General features: G+C 36.6%; 1 protein-coding gene across 1 annotated transcript in view; it reads right to left on the bottom strand.

The window, feature by feature from the left end:
• Nucleotides 1–6,231, bottom strand: part of LOC111727852 (adhesion G protein-coupled receptor E4-like) — a 156,096-nt gene extending 149,865 nt beyond the window's left edge. The window contains exon 1 of the mRNA XM_023518082.1: nt 6,196–6,231. The gene's annotated coding sequence lies outside the window, so the exon portion shown is untranslated. The remainder of the gene's footprint in view (nt 1–6,195) is intronic.
• Between the last annotated feature and the right edge of the window lie 344 nt (nt 6,232–6,575).

Raw genomic sequence — 6,575 nt, 5'->3', positions numbered from 1 at the left:
GAAGGAAGTTTGGAGAACACTCAGGGATCTAAATGTAGACCTGTCATTTAATCCTGCAATTCCTATTCTAGGTGTATATCCAAAAGACCAAAAATCATTTAGCAACAAAGATATTTGCACCAGATTTTTCATTGCAGCTCAATTCATAATTGCCAAGTCATGGAAGAAACCCAAATGCCCATTGAACCATGAATGGATTAATAAATTGTGGTATATGTACACCATGGAATTCTATGCAGTATTTTTAAAAAATGAAGACTTTACCTCTTTTATGTTTACATGGATGGAGCTGGAAAATATTCTTCTTAGTAAAGTATCTCAGGAATGGAAAAAATATATAACCAATGTACTCAGTGCTACTTTGAAACCAATTTATAATCACTCACACTTGCATATGAAAAATGAAACACAACTATAGCCTAGGATGAAGATGAGAAGGAGAGAGAGAGGGGAAGGGAGGTGGGTGGGTTGATAGAAGGAGGGTTAGTAAGGAGACCACACCTATGGAGCATATTGCAAGCACAAGTTGGAGCTATCAAGTGTAGAACACAAAGGTCTTAATGCTGTAATTGGGTAAATGAGGTGAAGGCTAAGTTGTTTAGTAGGATGTAAGCACTCTAATTTGTACAAATAATCAACACCATAATGGCATAAATGTATTTATGATCTATGTACAAATGACTTAATAAAAAAATAAAAATTCTGTTAAATCCTTAAAAAAAAGAAAGAAAGAAAATCAATGAAACAAGGATTTTGTTTTTTGAAAAAATAAATAAAATTGATAATTCTTTGGTCAGACTAGCTAAAAAATTCAATGTGTTGATTATTTGTACAAATTGGAGTGTTTGCATCCTACTAATTAACATAGCTTTCATTTAATTTACTTAATCACAGCAGTAAGACATTTGTGTTCAATATGTATTTATGGTCTATGTATATATGACTTAATAAAAGATATATAAATATATATATATAAAGAAATTATTCCAAAAAATTGAGGGGGAAGCAATCTTCCCCAACACATTCTATGAAGCAAACATTACCTGATACCAAAACCAGGAAACGAGCAAACTAAAAAGGAGAACTTCAGGCCAATTTCACTAATGAATATAGATGAAAAAATTCTCAACAAAATTCTAGCCAATAGATTACAGTTTTTCATCAAAAAAGTCATACATCATGATCAAATATGTTTCATCCCAAGGATGCAAGGCTGGTTTAATACCAAGTCCATAAATGTTATTCACCATATCAACAGAAGCAAAAACAAAGATATGGTCCTCTCAATAGATGCAGAAAAAGCATTTGATAAAATCCAGCATCCTTTTCTAATTAGAACACTGAAGAGGATAGGCATACATGGCACATTTCTTAAACTGATTGAAGCTATCTATGAAAAACCCACAGCTAATATTTTACTGAATGGAGCTCAACTGAAAGCTTTTCCACTTAGAACTGTAACCAGAAAAGGTTGTCCTCTGTCGCTATTACTATTCAACACACTGCTGGAAGTTCTAGCTAATACAATTAGGCAAGACAAGAAAATAAAGGGCATCCAAATGGGAGCAAAGGAGATCAAACTCTCCCTCTTTGTTGATAATATGATCTTATGCTTAAAAAACCCCAAAAACTCAACCACAAGACTCTTGGAAGTCATCAAAAAATACAGTAATGCCTCAGGATATTAAATCAATGTCCACAAGTCAGTAGCCTTTGTACATGCCAATAACAGCCAAGATGAGAAACTAATTAAGGACAGAACTCCTTTCACCCTAGTTTCAAAAATAAGAAATACCTAGGAATATCTAGGTGAGGGACCTCTACAAAGAAAATTATGAAACCCTAAGTAAGGAAATAGCAGAAGACACTAACAAATGGAAGAACATTCCATGATCATGGCTGGGAAGAATCAACATTGTTAAAATGTCTATACTTTCCAAAGCAATCTACCAATTCAATGCCATCTTTATGAAAGTACCAACATTGTACTTTCAAGACTTGGAAAAAAGTATTCTACATTTTGTATGGAACCAGAGAAAACCCCATATAGCTAAGGAAGTTCTTAGTAATACAAATAAAGCCAGGGACAACAGCATACCAGATTTTAGGCTGTACTACAAGGCCATAGCAGTCAAGACAGCATGGCACTGGCACAAAAATAGAGACAGACATTTGAAATCAAATAGAAAACCAGGAAATGAAACTTACAACTTATAACCACCTAATCTTTGATAAACCAAATAAGAATATACACTGGAGAGAGACTCCCTATTCAATAAATGGTGCTGAGAGAACTGGATATCCACATGCAAAAAAAGCAAAACTGGACCCACACCTCTCTCCACTCACAAAAATCAATTCAAGATGGAGAAAGGACTTAAATTTAAGGGATGAGATGATAAAAATCCTCAATGAAAGCATAGTAAAAAACACCGGAAGATATCAGCCTGGGGAAAGACTTTGTGAAGACGACTGCTATGGCAATTGCAATAACCACCAATATAAACAAATGGGGCTTAATAAAACTGAAAAGCTTCTGTACAGATAAAGAGACCACAACCAAAACAAATAGACAACCTATACAATGGGAAAGGATATTTGCATATTTTAAATCAGACAAAAGCTTAATAACTAGAATCTGCAGAGAACTTAAATTAATGCACAGGAAAAAAGCCACTAATCCCATATATCAATGGGGAAGAGAGATGAACAGAACCTTCTCTGAAGAAGACAGATGAACGGCTAGCAAACATGAAAAAATGCTCATCATTCCTAAGTATTACAGAAATGCAAATTAAAACCACCCTGAGATATCATCTAACCCCAGTGAGAATGGCCCACATCACAAAATCGCAAAACTGCACATATTGGCACAGATGTGGAAAGAAGAGAACACTTTTACACTGCTGGTGGAATTGTTAACTAGTACAACGTTTTTGGAAGGAAGTAGGGAGAAACCTCAAAGAACTCAAGCTAGACCTCCTAATGATCCTGCAATCCCATTATTAGGCATCTATCCAGAAGGAAAAAAAACTTTTATCATAAGGACACTTGTACTAGACTGTTTACCACAGCTCAATTTACAATCACTAAAATGTGGAAACAGTCTAAATGCCCCCCAACCCCAGGAATGGATTAACAAGCTGTGGTACATGCATACCACAAAATACTATTCAGCCATTTTAAAAAATGAAGATTTTACAGCATTTGTATTAACCTGGATGTAAGTGGAAAACATTGTTCTTAGTGTGATTTGATGACAATGACATGGTGGGGGGGTGGGTGAAGGGGACAGTGGGGGGTGGGAGAAGGACGGAGGGGTGGGGGAAAGGAAGGGCAGAGAGAAGGAAGGGGGTGGGGGTCTCAATATGTGACACATCTTGTACCTCCAATGAATCCCCAACAATAATATTTTCAGGAAAAAAATGTATCATAGTAAGTGCTTGCCTGTGTATATATATCATTTTAGTAGCTAAAAAGCACTATCCTAAGGTAATGGCAATGAGCACTGAGATCTAAGATAAAACTTCTTGTGCACATTAGGAAAAATAATGTGCTATGCAAGTATGTGAAGCCACTCAAAGAGCAGGGCTAGGGCTGACAAAGATGCTGATGGGGAGGATAGGCTAAGTAGTTTGAAGAAAGCAGATTCATAAAATGTAAGTAAGAAGAAAGGCAGCATTTAAATTTGTGCAAGGCCAATAATGTGATACAATGAATAAATTTAAGGTTGTAAGAGGCTATTAAAGTGACTTGGAAAAATGATTATAATATAGCATTGGGACAAAAGTTGGGTATTATGATCCTATCATTACACATTGTATATGCATGTATCAAGATATCAATGTATCCCATCAAAGGTACGATTATGCATCAGCAAAAATGCAGATTACAGAGCAAAGTATATAACATCACACTTAAAGGACTTATAAATACAAACAGGACAATGACATTATGGATGAATTTTTTAATTACTTATTTTTCTCTAAGACTTAATTTGTCCATAGGACAGTATGAGTGATTTTAAATCCATTTTTATTTATTTGTAATTCTAAATTTTGCATATTACTGTAGCAGGAAGAAATTAATAATAATGAAGTTTATAAATAGAAGAGAAAACAGAATTACTTAAAAATGGTTTCTCTTGGCACCTCTGTCCCTTCTCCATGCTCCTGTTCAACACATCTGTTCTGCTTTGGTATTTCAGTTTGGATCCCCTCAGGGCTGCCTGCATGCATAAGGAGTAATTTACTCTCAATGCCTCATCCATTGCCTCTCAATGCCTCACCCTCAGCCTAGGGTAAGAAATTTCTCATCCTTCCCATCACCACTCTCTAAAATCATCTAAGAGCTCTGCTATGGGGCCAAGTGCCTTGGTAAGAACTTTGTGGCTATCATCTCATTGAAATCCCACAAGCATCTTAGGATGTAGGTCTGACCATTTTCTCCCCACTCTTCAGATGAAGAAATTGAGGTTCAGAGAGAATATATTGCTTGCTCACAGTCAAGCTGTTCAGAAAATGCAAAGCTAAGATGTGTACAAAGTCTCTCTGACTCAAAGCCCATGTACAACCACCTAAGCAAGGTCATAAATGCCAATGTCACCAGGCAGCTGGACAGGAAAAATGAGTAAGACAAGGGTAGAAGGCAATGGGCACTATGGGAAACTGGAGACTGTCACATCCTCTTTTCCCTTGAATACAGAACTAGAGAACCACCAGCTCACAATTTCTGCAGTAACCAATATTGCCTGGTTGAAAATCAAATTCTGGAGTGGGACTCTTGTGTCCCATGGGAGATATTAAACTTAGTTTCTCTCTGCCTGCCTTCCTTCTCTCCCTTTTTGATTTCTTTCTCATCCTTCAAAAACTATTGTATTCTAAAATATTCTGGAGAAACTCTCAATGCAAGAGTCCCTGTCCAAACAAGGACAATTCTTTTCTGAGTCCCCGTTTGAGACAAATTTAACTAAAGTGAGCACATTTACATAAAAAGAAGTTATAATATTTGTCCCAAAAGCTAAGGCCTCTAGGGACACTGATTTGGAGATATTTTTGGACAGGGAGAGAGAGAGAGAAAGAAGAGTGAACCAAATTTCACAAAATAATAGTCCTACATGGATGGAGATGAAACATATTCTCCTTAGTAAAGTATCTCAAGAATGGAAGAAAAAGTAGCCAATGTACTCAGCACTTTTTTGAAACCAATTTATATTTACTCATAGTTTCTTATGAAAGATAGATCATAACTATAACTCAGGATGAAGCAGAGAAGTGGAGGGAGAGGGTAGGGAAGGGGGAGGTTTGATAGAGGGAGGGTAAATGGTGGGACCACACCTATGGAGCATATTGCAAGGGTACAAGTCAAATCTGTCAAGTATAGAACATATATGTCTTAACACAATAATCAAGTAAATGAGGTGAAAGCTATATTAATTAGTTTGATGTAAGCACTCCAAATTGTATTTTAAAAATCAACACATTATACCCCACATAAACATAAATGTATTCATGATCTATGTTTATGTAACTTAATAAAAGGGAAAAAATAAAAATAAATAAAAATAAAAAAGAAAATAATAGTCCCTTTGATGTTTGATTGCTGCCATGCTAACTACTACAAACTAGGATGGTTTCATGGTCATTCCCCTGTCACCAGTGTGTTATAGCCAGCAGGTTGAAAAACATTGACCTATCTCTTTATTTGACCATAAATAAAGCAGACAACCCTTCCAACTGTTAGCCTGGTGTTTAGCTGCGCTGACATATTTCTGATGGAAGTGAGGTGTATGAAAAAGTTCTCAATTCACCATATGCTCTCAGGAAACTCATTTACTTTTTTAGACTTTGTTTTCCTCATTGTCATAACAAATTAGTTATAAACTACATTTGTTTTGCACTCTTCATTGAAAATTTGTCATTTTAGTGCACCTTAATCCCTTTAATACACAATTCTCTGCCTCCTCTGAGTGTGCTGATGCATCTGAGGAGGCTGTACTCTCCCAGATAACAACACCCCTTGTCCCAGCAGAAGTGAAAAAATAAACATGAGATAGATGATGTATATGGACTTTCAGGAGACAGAGCAACCGGACATGTGATGAAGTCTCCTCCAGCAGGTAAGCAGAGACAGATTTTTCTAGACCCACAGTAATATTCTTCTAACTTTTTGTGATAAGACACTCTGCCTACTTACCCCACAGATGAAACCTTGTGCCTTCAGCCCAGCCTGGCAACTTCTGAGAACCAACAGAAGAGGAAGTGCATCTCTGCTTATCATGAAGTCCAGTTTCTCACGGAGTCTTGTGGGTAGATGAGGAGGGTGGGTGGCTCTCAGGGAATTTGCATAAATATGAGTTAGTTCTCATTTCATCAGAACAATTTAAATTATTCACTGTCAGCATGGGCTGCATTAAAGTACTTTGGACAATGAACTTGGAAATGGTGATGGTCTTCAGAATGGGGAAAACCAAACAATGAAGGGTGGATTCGACTCTCATTGATGCCAAGGAAATGGGTCTAACTTTGAAGAGGCCTTTGAATTTTTGGCAGAGTTGAAGGCCAGAGTGTGGAAGG

This window comes from Otolemur garnettii, unplaced genomic scaffold (genome assembly GCF_000181295.1).
Source record: "Otolemur garnettii isolate 467f Iridium unplaced genomic scaffold, OtoGar3 scaffold00127, whole genome shotgun sequence".
NCBI lineage: Eukaryota > Metazoa > Chordata > Mammalia > Primates > Galagidae > Otolemur > Otolemur garnettii.
Note: the sequence above shows the minus strand (reverse complement) of the source record. Positions and strands in the feature narration are given on the sequence as shown.